This window comes from Oenanthe melanoleuca, chromosome 11 (assembly GCF_029582105.1).
Source record: "Oenanthe melanoleuca isolate GR-GAL-2019-014 chromosome 11, OMel1.0, whole genome shotgun sequence".
In the NCBI taxonomy this organism is placed as follows: Eukaryota; Metazoa; Chordata; class Aves; order Passeriformes; family Muscicapidae; genus Oenanthe; species Oenanthe melanoleuca.
Genome location: NC_079345.1, coordinates 19870816 through 19889188, shown reverse-complemented (window position 1 = coordinate 19889188; position 18373 = coordinate 19870816). Strand labels below are relative to the sequence as shown.

The window sequence follows — 18373 nt, the reverse complement described above, 5'->3', positions numbered from 1 at the left end:
CCACTTCCTACAAATATATTATTCCTGAGAGATCCCACACCACCCATTTGTGCAGCACTCATTTCCTAAATGACAGTAGCAAAGCATAAACTTGGGAAGCAACACAGTTTCATATGAAGTTGGTCTTTCTGGTGAGGATTAGTTATTGTCTAATTGAAGACAAGAGGCAAACAGAGAAGTCTTTGATGCTTGAAGCAGCAAAAATAAAAATTTGCATTTTTTCCCTGTAAGAAAATAATTTTTCACATTTTGGTGTCAAATTAAGTCCAGAGGGTACAATGATCTTATTTGCTGCTGGACATAACTGAGCCCTATAATTTGTGCCATGCTCACTTTCTTGTTACAATTTTTCTGAGAGGCAGCATTCTAATCCAAAAGAACAAGATTTTGAAAAAGGCATTAAAGAAATATTTTTTATTAGGCAAATGGGCATTTTGGTGCCTATAGGTATTTTTAAAAATCTCACTAAATGCCCTAGAACATTGAAATAGTTTACGAATGAAGATTTGTAATTCCTCAAGGAAGAGAAGGCACCTCCTTCTCCCCCAGGTCAGTGAGATCTAGCCATGCCTTTCTCATGGACTTGGGCCTTTAATGTCAAGGTTGTTACACCTGAAAAGCAACTCTGTGAGAGTACTTTTGCTAGTTCAAAAATCTCAAAAGTCCTCTCTCACTAGGGAAGAGGCTTGGAAATAAAGGGATAAGCTAATTATTTATAATTAGGTCAGAGTGGGTAGGCTGATTGCCATAATTAACACAGCCTAATAACTGGCCGGGGGGATTTTACTTGGCTGTACCAGGTAAAATCTGGTCCAATGGATCTCAGCTGTGCTGTGCTGGTGTGAGAGCATCCCCAGCCCAGGCAGGCTGGAGTGGGGAGTGGGTAATGTCAGGGTAATCAGTGTGGGTGTCTGCGCTGGAGGGCTGAGCTGGGATCGTGGGGTGCTCCCAGGAGGGTGGTGTGGCTGGGCAAACATCCGACTGAGCAGCGAGGAGCTGGGGGAAGGTTTAGAGAGCTGTGCATCAAACCACACTATTGCAGCGCACGTTTATTTCATTCTATTCAGATTATTGTTAAAATGGTTTGTTCCTATATACTCCCATGTTTTTCCCCAGTTGGTTTATCCCCAAGTTGTATCCACCCCTGAAACTACCTAATTTGGCATTCCCTGCCCCCTTGTACATCATTGCTACCCTGCCCCTTGTTCCAGCACCTTCGTTGTCCGTCACTGTAACCCTGCCCCTTTTTCCAGCACCTTCCATGTCAGTCTTACCCTGGGCCAATCCCTAGTTGGTCCACCCCTTTGGAAATCCCCCATTACTCGATGCCCCACTGGCCCATGTGACCCTTTCTCCTCCCCCTGCTCCCCTCATTGGTTGTAACCCTGTAAGACCCTGCTTTCCACTCCTCCCCCAAAGACCCTTCATTGGTCAATTGTTTGTCCCCACCCCCTGAACTGACCCCATATTTAATCTCGGACGCAGCAATGCTCAGGGTTTTTTGTTCCTGACTGCTACTGCTTTGGTAAGGTGTTTTGAGCTCCAGGACTGGAGAGCCTTCCTCACCTCTTTGGCTCAATCCTCGATGTGGGACACACTGAAGAGCTACTAGTTCTTATGGTTCTGCTTCCAGGAAATCTCCTCCTGGGGCAGTTCCCCACACCTGGCGCGGCTCTGGTGTTACAAAGAACTAGCCGGGGCTCCAGAAGCCCGTGTCACCATACTGCAGCACTCGATTGAAAAGAGATTTCCAGAAATCAGAGGAGCGTTCCTCCGGCCCTGGGAACCGAGGGTACGTCCCAGACTGAGCTAACCCAGGGTAAATATTGCACACAGAGGATGAGCCAGGAATGTTTCTCATCCCACAGCCATTTGTAGGGGAGGATCTGAGACCTCCATGGGATGCAGAACGAGCCATTTGTTGTGGCATTGTCCAGCACAGCTTTCCGTGCTGCAAGAGTGCTCCTTTCTGTCAGTCTGGCTGCTTCAATCCTCTCCACAACACACAAAATGAGCCTGAACAACGGCCAAGTGCATTCCAGAGATAATCCTTAATAAAGCAAAGAGAATAGCAAGCAACCAGAGTCTGAGCAGCTTCAAGACTGTCTCAGGAGAGCATCATGCGCATCTTGGAAGATGGCGTGAGCATAAGTCCTGCCATGGCTCTGTGCAGCTTTCCAAACCCAAAACTGACTCAGAACTCCAGGCTGCATTCAGGCTTTCATAATCAGTGTCATGTTACTGTTGGAATCTATGCACAATCTAAAAGTTTTTTATGTAACTCCAGTTAGTTTTCACAGAATCATAGAATAACCAGGTTGGAAGAGACTTTTGAGATCGAGTCCAACCTAGCTCTAACACCTCAACTAAACCCTGGCACCAAGTGCCACATCCAGTCTTTCTTTAAACACATCCAGGAATGGTGACTCTATTACCTGTCCAGGCAAAACATTCCGATACTTTATTATTTTTTTCTCTAAAAACTTTCTTGTAATATCCAACTTATATCTTCCTTGATGTAACTTCACACTGTTCTCTGGTTGTGTCAGTGCCCCTGGAGAAGAGACCAGCCCCACACAGCACAGCCACCTTTCAGGGAGCTGTAGAGAGTGATAAGGTCACTCTGAGTCTCCTTTTCTCCAGGCTGAACAACCCCAGCTCCTTCAGTTGTTCCTCACAGGGTTTGTGTTCCAAGCCCCTCACCAGCCTTGTTTCCTCCTCTGGATGTGCTCAAGTGTCTCAATGTCCTTCCCAAACTGAGGGGACAGAACTGGACACAGCACTCGAGGTGTGGCCTCACCAGTGCTGAGTACAAGGGAGGAATGACCTCCCTGCTCCTGCTGGCCACACCATTCCTGATCCAGGCCAGGGGCCATTGGCCTTCTTGGCCACCAGGGCACACTGCTGGCTCATGTCCAGCTGCTGTCCATCAGTGCCCCAGCTCCCTTTTTGCCTGGGCACTGTCCACCCACACCATCACTACCTATAACATTACAGGGGGTTATTGTGGCCAAAATGCAGGACCTGGCACTTGGCCTTGTTAAACTCCATCCCACTGGACTCTGCCCATCCATCCAACCATTCCAGGTCTCTCTGCAGAGCCCTCCTCCATTCCAACAGATGGACACACGCTCCCATGTTAGTGTTATCTGCAGGTTTACTGATGAAAGACTCAACAGCCTTATCCATGTCATCAATGAAGATATTGAACAGAACAGGCCCCAGCACAGACCCCTGGGGCACACCAGTGGTGACTGATCCCAGCTGGATGCAGCACCATTCACCACTCTCTGGGCCTGGCCATCCAGCCAGTTCTTAACCCAGAAAGAGTGCTCCTGTCAAATCACAGGCTGCCAGCTTTTCCAGGGAATGGTGTGGGAGACAGTATCAAAGGCCTTGCTGAAGTCCAAGTAGACAAGATCCACAGCCTTTCCTGCATCCACCAGGTAGGTCACTTGGTCATAAAAGGAGACCAGGTTGGTCCAACATGACCTACCCCTCCTAAACCCACGCTGGCTGGGTGTGATACCCTGGCCTTCCTCTAAGTGTGATGACACTCAGTATAAACTGTTCCGTAACCTTACCAGATACGGAGGTCAGGCTAACTGGCCTATAGGTACCAGGATCCTCGTCCTTATCCTTTTTATGAATGGGTGTCACATTGGCCAGCTTCCAATCACTTGGAACTTCACCAGTGTCCCAGGACTGTTGGTAAATGATGGAGAGCGTCTTTGCAAGCTCATCTGCCATCCCTCATCACCCTGGGATGGATCTCATCTGGTCCCATAGATTTATGCATCTCAGCGGTTCTCTGGCTGCCTCCTCCTGGATAACAGAGGGACTATTCTGCTTCCTGACACTATCTACCAGTTGTCCTGAGGCCAAGCTGTCATCCCACTAAAGACTGAGGCAAAGAAGGCGTTAAGCTCTTCTGCCTTCTCCTCATCTGCAGTTACTAAGTTCCCTCCCTCATCCATTAGAGAACAAAGGCTGGTCTTACCCTTTCTTTTACCATTAATATATTTGTAGAAACTTTTTATTAATTTTTTTTTTTATCTTTTAGAGAAGTCGCCATTTTAAGTTCATACTGAGCTTTGGTCTCCCTATTTTTTTTCCAACATGTCTTAGCAGCCTCCTTAAATACTTCTTGAGACACCTGATCCTCCTTCCAAAGATGATACATCCTCTTTTTATTCCTAAGTTCCTTCAAAAGCTCTTTAAAAACTCTAAAACCTCTCTAAATCCTCTAAAAACTTACTGGATTGCATTTTTTTTTTTTGCTGTACTAAGTTCCCAGCAGATGACTGGCAGGTTGAAGTCATTTACAAGAACAAGGGTTGATGATTCTGAAACACTGTCTAGCTGCTTAAAGAATAAGTTGTCCACCTCTTCTTTCTGGTTGGGTGGATGATAATAAACTTCCAGTAGGATGTCAGCCTTGTTGGCCTTGCCCTTAATCCTTACCAACAGGCATTCAGCTCCATCATCATTAGTTTCAATACTTACGGCATCAAAAGCCTCCACCTCTTCTCCCTTTCCACAGCAAGAAGAAACCTGCAACCCTGTTGCTGTTGGGGCAGACACGACATACAAAGAGACACACTACATTTCAGAAGTCTAATATCCTGTTTAGTACAACATTTGGCTGTTTTTTACACACTCCACAAAGTTTACACTTTATTAATTGGTTACAATAGATCAACATAATGTTCATTGGTGTAAAACCATCTCCACCTGTGTTTTTCACAAAACTTTTCTAAAAATATTTTTCTCAGCTGCAAGTTTCTTCTTGTCTTGGTCTCAAGGCCAACAGTCTTGATAAAATACGTACCAGAAATAATCCTTATTCATTAACCCTCTCTGGATCACAGACCAGCTGTGAGCCTCCTTCCATACAACCCTACCTGCTTATCCTGCCTGCACGAAATGCCCTGCAAAAGGTGCCATGCCACGCCCTCAGAGACGTGCCACACCCTCTGAGACGTGCCACGCCCTCAGACATGCCACGCCCCTGTTTGCCCTCTCCTGGTCGCTGCTCTCCCTAGGCACCTCTTTTAACCAGCCCATTATTCACCAGCAGAGAAAGCCCAGACCTGTGCCCACGTAACTCACAAGATCCAGAAAGTTTTGCTCGCCTTTGTGCCATGGGGAGGGAATTGATGTTTTTCAGGGAATTGTTCCACCAGGCAAGGTCTGATGAGCTGAACATCTCAAGTAGCACAGAAGTTACACAAAAGATAACGACTATCAGTAACCATCAACTCGAAACATCACCCCTGGCACAGCTGAAAAAGAAAGAGAAGAATGATCTGGGAGAGAGAGAGAAGAAAGAGAATCTAATTAGCATCGGAGGATTCATATCCAGTAGGAAACCAAACACTAAGAACTATATAACTTCAGACCAATGAATACTAAACCATGAATTTTTATGGGTTTTGACTGTAAAAAATATGTGAAAAATCTGGTAAAAATTATGTATCATGGAATGAATTTCTCTACAGAACCTGGGCTATGTGTGGATGAAATTATTTCTGTTGCACATTCTGGCCAGAACAACATCCAGGCCAGAATAAATTAATGCCTAACACTAAAAATGTTTTGATTTTCTAAACCTAAAAATGTTGTTGGAGAGTTCGTATTTTTCCCACAGTTTCGGTGACACAATCAGGCCTCATTGTAGCACAGGAAAACAGTTGCTCAGGTGCTTTGCTCACCAAATAGAAGTTGCCTGAGGAGAGAAGACATAAAAATGACTGGTACAAATAATTTCATACATAATAGGTGACAAGAGATCTGCTTCACGAAACCTTGTGTAGCTCAACAAAAAGATTTTTTTCCATCTCTACTGACCTCAGGCCCAAATGTTTTAAGATCTCCAGGTCTTTCATAGGTGTTTGGTGGGATGATGAGAGAAAATAAATAGTTCTAACTCCATTGCTCTGATCTGAGAAACGTTGGTGCCTCTCTGATGCCCCTTTGGAAATGTGACTGGGTATGGGGGTCTGTACTCAGAGTTAAAGTGGCTGTCTGAGGAAACAAAATGCTAAGAGGATCTGCAAGACCCAGAGCTGTCAAATGCACAATCAAAACACAGATTACTGGAGCTGTGTGACAAACAGACTCTTGACATTGATGGGCACTTTCCAATCACATATTGCTTTCATTGCAATATTCATGGCCCCCAAAAAAGCCAAACACAATGCTTTACAAAAATCAAAGCTTTTAGTTTTGACAGATTTTAAACATATATCCGTGCTCCTATTTGCATAAGATTTCATTTGGAAGTTTATTTCAAATTCAGGTAAACTTTCCCTTTGAACTGTACAAAAGTGTTGTTGAAATACTGAAATTCAAAATGAAGTGTTCAGTGCAGATCAAAGTACAGGCTCCAAATACATACTTGTCCACCTCCCAAAATATAAAAATATATAGTACAAGCCTTTTCTTTTTTTTTTTTTTAATTAAACAAAAGCAAGGCAAAAACTTAATCTGGAGGTGACATGGGCAACCTGCTGATCAAACTCAGCCAGAAGCTCCCGGTGCTCAGCACTGTATGAGCATCTCTCATTAGAATGGCTGTTAAAAGTGACCTTGGAAATGCAAATTTTGGTAACTCAGCGCAGTTAGGCTCTCAGAGGGCAGTTTTCCCTCTTGCTTCTCTGATGGTCGCTCTCCCCAGGCTACCACCAGCGCCTCATTTGTCAGCAGCAACCCCAATTATCCAGTGTGTTAATTATCCAGTGTGTTAAACGTTCCTGCAGGACTGTGGGGTGCAGAGCTTTAACGGCATGACCCAGGAACAAGAATGCTGCACTGTCTTACAGCCCCAGAGTGCTTTAAAGAGGGGCATTGTACCCTGCAGCCCCCAAGAGATGTCAACCTGGAATTCCCCCTTGGAGCAACCTCCAGAGAAGCTGGGATCACAGTGAATAAGTGCCATTGGAACTGGTGCTGAAAGAAAAGCACTTGTAACCAAGACTGTTCATTAAATATATGTATGTAAAAAAAACATGTCCACATTTTAAACTAATGATGACTTTTAGGCACAGTGTAATTACAGCACCAGTGGGAACCCGTATGTCAGCAGGCTTTCAAAGGAAAGGTTGTGCCTACAAAATGAAGCCATATATTCCCATTAATTGAAGCAGTTGATTTCTAGTTACACAATATTAGTTTTAATGGTGGGACATGGAAAGTCCATGAGTTTTGTTTTTTTTTTTTTTTTTTTTTGCTATTGCTCTGTTTTGTTAAGGTGGCACAACATAAACTGAGCTGGGTGACATTGGTGCCAGCAGGGCTGCAAATGTAAGTGACTTTTAGGGTTCTTGTCTGTGAAGTGGCATCAGAATAACCTTGGAGGAATGGTCTGTCAGCACTGCCTGCACAGCCAGAGCAGAAAGGATTAACGAGAAATTTTGATTAGGGTATTTACTACTAATGACTGCCTTCAAACTTGCCTTTTATCTACAGCTTTTCAAAGCATTTTCCATTCATTAAGCCTTATAAAACCTTTGTAAAATTGGTAGAAGATACAGAAATGCAGATATCTTTGTGCCAAAGCACACAGTAATACTTTGACAGAAAAGGGCAGCAGTACACACTGAACATTATTTAAAATAGGAATTGCACAATGTTACAGTGATGCTATCGCTCTGTTAATTAGAGTTTGCCCAGAACAGGGGAACAGTCCTGCTCTTATGAAAAATGGTGTGGAATAATCCGTAAATAGTCCTCCAGGCTTCTGTTTTGTGTAGTAGCAGTGAGACAGATGTATGTTATGCAGTGATATTAAAAAAAAGAAGTTAAGAATATGAATGGCACCTGTTCTTTTATTGTAATGAAATCTGCTTTCCAAACTGCCATCCCCAAGAGATAAGAGCAGTGAGTCAGACTTACTAAACTGCTGAACTGAAAACCCTGAGATTTAAGAAATGATAAATGTAGGATCTTTTTTTAGAGCCTTTAGTTTTCCTTTTCTCTGTGACCTCAAGGGAAGAAAGAAGAGAAAGAAAGAAAGAAAAGAAAGGAAAGAGAAAGAAAGAGAGAGAAGAAAGCTGAAGACACATCCACAAAGATATTCAGTCTGGTGGTGTTCAGGAGAGGCCAGAACCAGTCATGCAGGTGCTTGAGAATGTGTGAGGGCTGGGAAGAGGAATTGGTATTTGGAGAGTATTATGGCAGTCATGAAAAACAAAGATTCAGATATGGGGTTTTTGGTATGTTCTTTGCTTCCTCCCTTCCTCCCTTCCTTCCTTCCTCCCTCCCTTCCTTCCTCCCTCCCTCCCTTCCTTCCTCTCTTTCTCTCCACATGAATTCAGACTTTTTCAATAACTGTTTAATTCTTACTGTTGATGTTTAAATTCCTCCTTCCTTGGAGTACCCCAAAAATTCAGCAGTTACTATAGGAGCAATACTTAAGGGCTTTCAATACCACTAGTCTATCCTGTAAAAACACAAGCAATTTAATAGCTGAAGGCTGCCAAAAGATTCATTAATCTGTTGGAAACCTGAAGTTCTGTGCACATGTGTCAGAGTGAGTCAATGTACACTAAATAAAAAAAATACAGAAAAAACAAAATTTTTACTTGGAAATGACTTGTGGAAGGAGCCTCACAGAATCTCTGAATATTTTTAAAGGGAAAGATGTAAGAGATCATGCACAGGATGACGGATGACTTGCAGATTCAGCCATGCCTCCCTGAGGGCTGCAGGAATTCTGTGCATCACTGAGTGGCAGTTTGTCCCTGCAGGGCTTGGAAGACATGGTAAAAATGAAGGGTCATCCTCACAGTGAGTAAAACATTGCATCCAGTTTGGGTGGCTTTCAGGAAATTCTCTTATTTAGCTCGTTTGCTTATTGCTTTACCATTTCTGCTTATTAAACCAGCCAGAGTGAAGCTCAATTTGCAAAATAATTAATTAATTAAATGATAAATATCCAGTGATGCAGAAAAAGGCTGGTTAAGACTGAGACCTGAGGAGGTGGCTGCAAGAAGGCTCCTTGCAGACCTCCCCCATAACTTTTCTAATGGTTGGTAGAGGGAACCTATAGAAATTTGCTCTTTGATTTTTGGACAGTGTGAAAATCCCCACTAAACTTGTGTAAAGGCCTGGCCATGTCAATAATGGCTGTAATAAGATGGTTATAAAGAAACAGTGAAGGTTTTTCTAGGTAATTCAGTCTGTAAGCTTAGGAAGAAGTCAGAATTTTGTTTTCTCAGGGCTCCAAAGCTGCAGAATTGTTGATTAAGGAATCACTTTGTGGATGAGAAATACCCTCATTCCTGAGTGCAGTTCAGTTTCATCATCCTGATTAAAATATTCCCATCCTGCAGTGTTAAACTACTCTTCAATAGCCTGGCCTTTGGAATTCACAGTAGGATTTTTTTCAGCCAGTTTTATTTCGCAGTGTTTTGGATTATTTAGGAAAAAAAAAACAAACAAAAAAAAAAACAACAAAACAAACAAAAAAACCAACAAACCAAAACAAGCAAGCAAACAAAAAAAAAAAATTGCTCCATTCCACAAGAAGATGAAAATTTTCAGAAAGGTTCATGGAGTATAGATCCTTGTACAGGGAGGATCTCAGGAAGTGCTCTGGGAGGAAAAGGACACCAGATTCAAGGTCTTTTGAAGCCTCCACAGGCACCAAAGAGCTTTGAAGTCCTTTAAATGGTTCTTTTATAAGCCATTGGCACCAAGCTCAGTTAAAGCAGTCAGCTAATTTTTAATCAGATCTATGGAAAAGCATAGAATAAGAACGTGGATTTCTTTTCTGAGGTTTGTTGGTTATTAAAGCAGTGCAGGGAAAAAGGCAGCTCCATTTCAGTGCTTAATGTGCCTTAATACTGCATGACCAGAAACCATTAGGTTCTTCATCTCATAGGTGATTAATTTCCAGGGAACATATGTTTAGAGAATACCATATATCCCCAGACTTCCTTCCCAAAAGGTCCTCACCAAGCAATGTCAGTGTTTTGTATTTACTGACATAAAAATGGGGGAAAAAAGCCAACAAAACAGATGAAAAATCAGAAGATTATTTTTTTCAGCAAAGCTAGCTTTAGTCATTAGAGGGAAAACAAATATTTCCTAAATTTCTGGAAAGTTCTGTGAAGCAATATGGTGGTGATGAGGAAAAAAATATTGCAGCTAACTTCATGTGAGCATGAACTGCATCATCACTGTTCCCTGACTTCTGAAACTGGGTCATGCAAGTTCATAAAATGACTGTATCTTCTTAGGAAAAAAACTCTTATTTAATCTTCTTTCATATAAGAAGAAATGTCATCATGATGCCCCTTTCCTGCTTTGAGCAGACAGCTCAGTGCTCAGGATCCTCTGTGGGGGCTGATGCTGAGCCTGGGGAGGACAGGGACAGGATGGGAAAATTGTCTGCCCAGACTCCTGAGAGAATTTGGCTGCCAAGTGCTAACAGGTCTTCACTGACCATCTGTAAACTGAGTTTTATTCCCCTCCTCCCCACCCAGGCTTAGGCATCTTCTATATGGGTTTCTTTAGGGCAGGATCCATGATGAATGTACGAGGTTATCTGGGATCCTGCCAGCCTCCACAGCCCAGCCCCTGAGCAATGCTGACATTCCATAACAAAACTATTGTCAGGATTCTCTCCGTCCTAGCTCTACCTTTTCACTGAAACTTTCCACCAAAACTTTTCACTTGCTTTATTCCTCCAAAACTTGATTGTTTTTTGACTAAACCTGAAAACAAAATTAAACTAAATAGTTTATATTTGACAATTTACGAATATTTGTGTGTGTGTCTGTCCAAGGCAGATCTTCAGTGTGAGGTTCCAGCACTGTCTCCAGTTATTGTGTAAGGACAGCCCAGCAGGGTTTTCAAGTTATGTCGGTGCAATTGTTTGAAATACTATGTACAGCTAAGTCTGTCTTTAAAACTCCCTGTTTATTCTGTAAGCTTTCAATATACGGACCTAAATATCAGTATTGAAGTCATTTCTTTCACCTGTCTCATTAGAGAATTATATGTAAGAGCCATAAGAATGTAAGGGTTATATAAAATTGTATCCACTATTTATGTATTATTGTCTCCAACACATATGTCCTTTCCATATGGGATGTTCTCACTGTACAGAACATGGTCGTTTCCAAGTATAACTCAACAGAAGCACTCAACCTTTGATTTTAAAACTGTGATCATCCCCACTTCAACAGCCCACGCTGGGAGGAGATTCCAGATTGTGGGGGGGAAATGGCTGCCAATCTGAATGAGGAGGAACGTCGTCAGATGGCAGGGAAGTATTTGTACGAGTTGTATTAACAGAAGCACTGACCTTTACACACTCCAAAAAAAAGACAGATGGGCCTTGGATCACAGCACCCATTTGTCAAGCAAAACTCCTGAATCATCTCAGGCAGTGTTCAAATACAGCCAGGAGAAGCCTGAACACCAAGATCTCCCCAAAAATACAGCCCTGAAGCAGCGAAGGCACACCAGGTTTTGAGGTAACTGCTGTTCAAACCATCAAATCCTAGGCAATATTTTGGTGCATAAATTTCAGCTTATCCATTGTCTGAGATGGAAAACAGATGGGCTGCAGTTTAGCTTTGCAGCAAGAATCCAAATTCAATTCTCTGGCTTGTTCTTAAGAGAGTTAATGAAAGTTGAATAATATGCACTGGCAGCTCCTAAAACCCTCTGTGATTTTCTTTCTCTTTTCCTTGGCAGGGCGAAACCATTCTGCATTAAATTTGCATATGGCCACCTTTCTCCCTAGAGTAACTCCAGTGATTCATCTGACCATATTTCTGGTGGATAAGGGCCCTTAACTTCAGGAACTTAGCCCTCACAGACAATCCCCATGCTCCTTGCAGCTCCTGCAAGTGAACCAGAGGGTCCTGCAGGAGTGAGCAATGATTCAGTATTTACCCTGTTTTTTCATTAAACTGGTGAGGGTGGTATTCTGCTCCTCCATGACAACACTGATCTTTAACTGAAAGAAATTAAACTTTCTTAAGGCAGAGAATACACTGAGTTGTGGATGTTCGTGGCAGGGATATTAATAGGGTGGTAAACAGAACACATTTTAAATGTGATCAAGAAAGAAAACACCATCTTTCAAAGAAACAACGACAAAAAAAACCCAGACAAATTGAGCATGTAACCTTTGCTGTGAGTAGCATGAGTAGAGCAAAAATAGTACATGGGGTTCTGCTAGGAGAACCTGGAGGAGAGGAAGAGCTCACATGTGAGAACTCAGAGCTAAGAAAACAACACAAACGTTGCAGTCTTCTGAGTTTAAGTGATGATGGGATTCAACCTGACAGACTCACTTTGAAGTTTCTGAGAGGTGGAGACTCTTTGCCAGATAAATAACTGTGAATTTGGCCCATTAGGAGTGAGAGCCTTCTTCCATATGGCCGCTGCTTCCTGCAATTCCACTGTGAGCACGGAAGCTTTCCTGAAGGAAGGACTGGAAGGATTTCTGCTTTCTGTCTTCTGACCTGCCTGGCTCTCTGCTCAGACAGCAGCGATGTGCTGAGCCCACAGGGAGCCCTGGAACACGAGAGGGTTGGGAATGAACCCTGCAGAGAGGGGATGAAAGTTTCCAGGGGTCTGTCACTCTTCTCAAAGATCAATGGGCTTGTGAGAGAAAGGGATTTTAAGAGCTGCAAGGTAACATTTGAAGTCAGCAGAGATCTGGATTCTTTCAAAGGCTGCACCCTCAACAGACCTGCTGTCAATGGAGCTGGTAGGGTGTAGAGCAGCCCTTTCCTGTGGCACAGAAACCAACTTGCTCCCCATGCCTGTGTGTCCCCTGTGCTCTGGAGCTGCTCTCCATTGTGGCCATGCCATCCAAGTGGTGGCTCAGGTGGGCATTGAGGCCTGAGTCCCTCTCACTCCTTCACACACACTCAGATTATCTCTCCTGCCTTGGTGACTTCGATTTCTTGCCCCATAGGACATTGAGCCAATTAGACCAAAAACACTTTCTCTAAATCTTTTCTCCTCCCACTCTTCTCTGAAAGAGTTTTCAAGACAAAGAGTAAAGCTCAGGGAGACTATGATGGTTTAAGGTGAGCTCCTTCTCCTTCCACTGCTCTCTGGCATTTCCAGGCAAGCTCCCTTCCTTAGAAATGCTTCTATTCCCTTGCTTCCTGACTCCCCAAACTAAAAGATGTTTTTTTCTGTCTGCAGGGTGGTGGTTTTGGTTGTGTGGTCACAGCACATAATTCTCTTGGCAGATGCAGCTCTGCGTTGGCTCACCTCCACTGCTGCCAGGGCAGCCCAGGTGTCCCATCCACTGGGCAGGGAGCCCTGAATCTCTCGCCCATCAGTTGCTGTTCCAGCATGTGACTCCCAGGAACATTTCACAAATGTGGCCCTCAGAGTGTGCAGCCAGCACAAACTGGAAGCAGAGGATGATGACACCTGCGGGGTGTGAGGGAGGTCACAGGAAAGGACCCAGGAAAGGGCAAAGGAAAGGGTAAAGGAAATGATCCAGGGAAGGACTCAGGAAAGGACCCAGGGAAGGACCCAGGAAAGGGCACAGGAAAGGATCCAGGAAAGGCCAAAGGAAAGGACCCAGGGGAAGATTAAGGACTCAGGAAAGGCCACAGGAAAGGACTCAGGAAAGGCCACAGGAAAGGACTCAGGAAAGGTCACAGGAAAGGACACAGGAAAGACCCAGCCTGGGCTGGTGGATATGGATGATTCCAGTTACCTCCACAGCACTGACCAACAGAGAGCCGACTGCTCCTGGGCTTGGCTCACCTCTGGAACATGTGCTGGGAAGGGGCCATGTCTGCAGTGAATCACTGACATCTGGCTCCCTACACTGCACTGAAGGGCTGGTTTAGGCTCTGAGTTTTATAGGTGCACTGGGAGTCTAATGCTCTTTTATTAGCACGACTCCACGCTGACCTCCATGCTAAAAAAAAATCAGGGACTTCCATTTCATCTCATAATCCACCAAGGGCAAACAAACAGTCAGAAATTCTACTCTTTCCTTTTCCCCAACTCTCATTAAAGCCATGGTCTCTGTTATTACCATGCAGACATTTTGCACTACATTTTTATTACAGTCAAGTATAGATGCCCTTTGTATTTTGAGGCAGAGTTAATAGCAAAGCTTTTTTTGCTAAAGTTTCTGATTATCTGCTATGGCTGAGAGCACTTTGCCAGCAATAGTCTCCTTGGAATATCCAGGGTTATGCACAGCTTTTAATTCTTTAAAGAGTTTGGCAGTAAATAGCTTGTGTACACTGTGATCTCACCTGAAAAGCAGCCAGCAGACTTCTGAACGTGCCTGTCCGCTCTCCCAGCACCCAGCCACTGGTCCAGCATCAGCAACCTGAAGCTGCTGATGCAAAAGGCATGTCATGGATTTAATTGAGGGGATTTTACAATGAGCCATCAGGCACAGCATAAGCCATGACCCATGTCCATGCATTTGGTGCAGCTGGGGCTCCGTGCTCTGTAGGGTGGTTCTGTGCTCTGTAGGGTGGTTCTGTGCTCTGTAGGATGGTTCTGTGCTCTGTAGGAGGGTGCTGGCCTTGCTGCTCTCACTTGGACGTGGCATAGGAAAGGGGAGGAGAGAGCAGCCAAAAAGAAAACGAGTTCCTGTTTTGATCTGTATGCTGGAAGTGCCCAAGGGCAGGCTGGACAGGGACTCAAAAGCAGCCTGATCTGGTGAAGTGTGTCCCTGGCCATGGCATGGACTGGGAACTGGATGATCCTCACGGCCCCTTCTAGCCCCAGTCATTCTGTGGCACGTTGATACAGTGGCTGGACAGTGGAGGCTGACCCTGCTGGAGATTTACTGTCTCTCAATACAACAAATTTCTGCTGAATTTTTTCTTTCTTTTTCAAAATATTGTAAAGCAGGTCCTATGTATTTTTGTTTTGTTTTTACCCTTACTACAGCTGTGTATTTTTATTTAGGTGAGTGAAACAGTCAGCTCTCTTCGAGTGGCCATGCAAAAAGATCTGCCTTTCTAGCTAATCTGAGTGGGGAACTTAGGTGCTATTGGAGGATTTTTCCTCATGAGAGGAGTGGTTCATGACTCCAGGCACTCCAGAGTAGTCTCCAGTGCAGCAGCAGCCTGGGTGGGCACATAGAGTGTCCACATTCATTTAATGATGTTTAAACACAGTGTGACACACAGCCTGCAGGAGTGTGGGAGCACTTGGATTCCAGCAGTGCTCCCTCATTCCACTGACTCTTCTGAGTGCTGCCATTTACTCACAGTAGTAAACACTGTGCCAGAGTGTGTACACAGCATCCAGGCTTTACAAAATGATACAATTATGAGAACTGAACAATCCTGAGAGACTGTGCTTAGGGAAAAGCATTTGCTGCAGCATTGTGTAAAGCCACAGAAATGGGCAGTTCTTGGATGTCAGGAGCCTTTCTGAGGCTTTTTACTCAGATAAAATTCTGATAGGAATTAAATGTCTTAGATTAACTATGATTCATTAATGAACAGAATTGCAGAACTTGGGGCAGTGAGCCATTCTATACCTGAGCTCCTCTAAGACTCTTAGCAGGGGTGATGGGTGGCTGGATGAGGACATCTTTTGAAGCATAGATTTTTACTAAATCAATGGACAAGATTTATCAAATTTTCAGTCATTTCCCAGAGCTTCTGCAGCCCCCACAAACAGCTACTCTTTCATTAATTTTGTGCTAGAGCCACATAAGAGGAGATAAAAATCATGTTCTCTGAGGTTTTATGTTTTAAGACATCCAACTTTCCATTTTAGAAAGCAAAGAATGTAAACAATGGTTTTGTTTCTATGTCTGGCCAACGTACAGCAGGTCCAGAATCAGCAACAGAAAATGTTCCTGAAAGGCCGAGGCAGACCTCAAAGAGATAATGTGCATTGGCCATTAATGGTAAGTCATTATGGAACTTATTAAGTGAAGCCTTGGGACTGTCATAGAGCCTAAAGGTTGGCATAAATTTTTCATACACATTGAACTTTGCTAAATGTGCTTGCATTTGATTAATGATGACTTTCTCCAGTGTGCTAATAAGAAGAAGGAAAATGTGAGCTGGGGCTGCAGCAGGGAGAAAGGGCTCCTGGAAGGAAGAGCAGTGTTGGCAGCAGGCAAACAATGGGGCTTTCCAGAGATGCCCTGCCAAGCTGGAGGAAGTTTATTACTCCCTGAAAAACTGCTCCTTACCTCCAGAGACAGGACACTGAGCCCAGCATGAAAGGCAGTTTTGTAATTGTGGAAGTAAAAACATCATAGCTCCAAAACACTGGCAGAAAAATCCACCTTCCAGCCCTCTAAAGCCCTCATATATCACAAAGAACAACCAAAAAACCCAACCTCAGCTCCTAAAGCCCTTCATACATCACAAAGAACAACCAGACCCCCACCCTCAGCCCCTAAAGCCCTCCTATACCACACAGAACAATTCAGAATTCATGTACAGCAAGACAGAGGAGTGGTGTGTCTGCAAGTCCTGCTGGAGACAGAGCTGCAGGAAATTTGCCTTGGCAGCCAATGCAGTGACTCACAGACTCATGGAATGATTTAGGTTGGAAAAGAAGACAACAACAACAAAACAAAGCCTTCACTTGCAGCTAGGTCTGGACAACAGCATATGGATTTGTTCAGTTAAAATAAACATGTTTTTCCCTTGTTTGGAAGTAGAACAAAAAGGGAAAGCAATCAGGAACCTCAGTCCAAAGCAGTCATAAAGTCCAAGATTCTTTCACTAACCACCAAAAATGCAAGGTATACCCTAAAATCCAACTAAAATTGAATTTAATTTCTTAAAAAAAATATAGGGTAAGTTTTTTGGGATTTTTTTTTCACTTTCTAGTTTTAAAGTTGCTAAAGGCCAAACTTTTAAGCTTTTCTTTTCTTTTATTTTAAAAGAGCACTCCTTTGAACAAGCCATAGCAAAGAGGACTCAAGATAAAGCCTTCTCCTAGGTTAGATAGGTGAGCAGTCAGGTATTGGTCCTTATTTTACAAACACAAAAGGAAGAGGAAATGCAGAAGAGATATGGCTATTCATCCTCCTGGCAGTGTGGGGTAGAAGACATTGCTTCCCCATCACCACCAGCCATAAATTTTCCAGAGCAGTTTTCCCACAGCCATGGAATCCTTTACCCACAAGCCTGGTTGGTGTTTCAGCTGTTGCTGTTCTTGATGCAGTTATGGACTACTGCAAATGGACTAATAAGGTACAGAAAACAAAAGCAGGAAAAAAATACCAGGTTCTGAGTTTGGCAGTTAGAGACTCACAAGGACTTGGAAAATCTCAGGTTCAATTCCCTGCCCCAGATAATATTTAGTTATGAAACACAAACTGGCTTCACTGGAAAGTCTGGAGTTCAGACTCTTGAGAAAGAGCTTTGCTTGACCTGGAAGGAGTTCTCAGAGTTACTCACAGTCCAAGCAAGTCTCTCCCTCTTTGTGTTGGCTGTTTTCTTTCCACAGGGAAACATGACATGCTCCATGCCCTCTGCAGACCCCCCATGGATCAGGAGCTGTCCCTGCCATGCACGTGCCCCAGCAGAAGGAAGTCTGAGGGGTCAGCAGAGTCCCCTGTGTGTGCACACACATGAAGTTCCCTTGGCAGGGCTACTGCATCTTGTGCCCCTCCTCTGTGCACAGGGCAGGACACCACTGTGGCCCTGGGATTTGCAGCTAATTAGGGAGGGACTAACAGAGATCTAGAGTTGGTGAGCAGGCAAGGTCTAAGATTTTATGCAGAAAATACAAGAAAAAAGCTTTTCAAATGACTATGAATACATGAGTTGGTGTGGGCTAAAATTGTTCTAGGACTTGTAGTTGTAGCCAGTCCAGCTTAGTCAGGTTTAAAAGAGCAGCCTTTCTTATCAAACACAGAGATCAGTGATAATAAATAATGGAAAACTTGTGCACTTGCACGCAGGGAATGGAACTGGGTCAAGATGGTTGATCCCCAGTCTCAGCCTAAAAGAGTGAAAACAATAGCAGAGCTCCAGAGACCTGCAGCTCACTCCCTGAAAAGCTCACTCAGACCTTTTCCCAAAGGGTTGCTTTTGCTTTTCTCTCTCATATTTTTCTTTCTTTTTCTCTTTTTCTTTTTCTTTTTCTTTTTCTTTTTCTTTTTCTTTTTCTTTTTCTTTTTCTTTTTCTTTTTCTTTTTCTTTTTCTTTTTCTTTTTCTTTTTCTTTTTCTTTTTTCTTATTTTCCTTTTTCCCCCTTGATACAGAATGTGATTCTGATGCCACAATTATTCAATTTGTGTTACAGTAGCTCAGTATTTAGATCAAAGGCCAAAGGGAAACACAAATCCTGTGTGGATTTTTGCTTACTGACCCTTTCATTACAAAAGTAATTCTGACAATGCAGCTAGATGGAGAAGACATAGAAGAATTTTCAC

The 18373-nt window shown here is 43.5% G+C and overlaps 1 pseudogene; it reads right to left on the bottom strand.

Annotated features, from left to right (window-relative positions):
* Positions 1–255: 255 nt before the first annotated feature.
* Positions 256–5067, bottom strand: LOC130258042 (uncharacterized; annotated as a pseudogene).
* Between the last annotated feature and the right edge of the window lie 13306 nt (positions 5068–18373).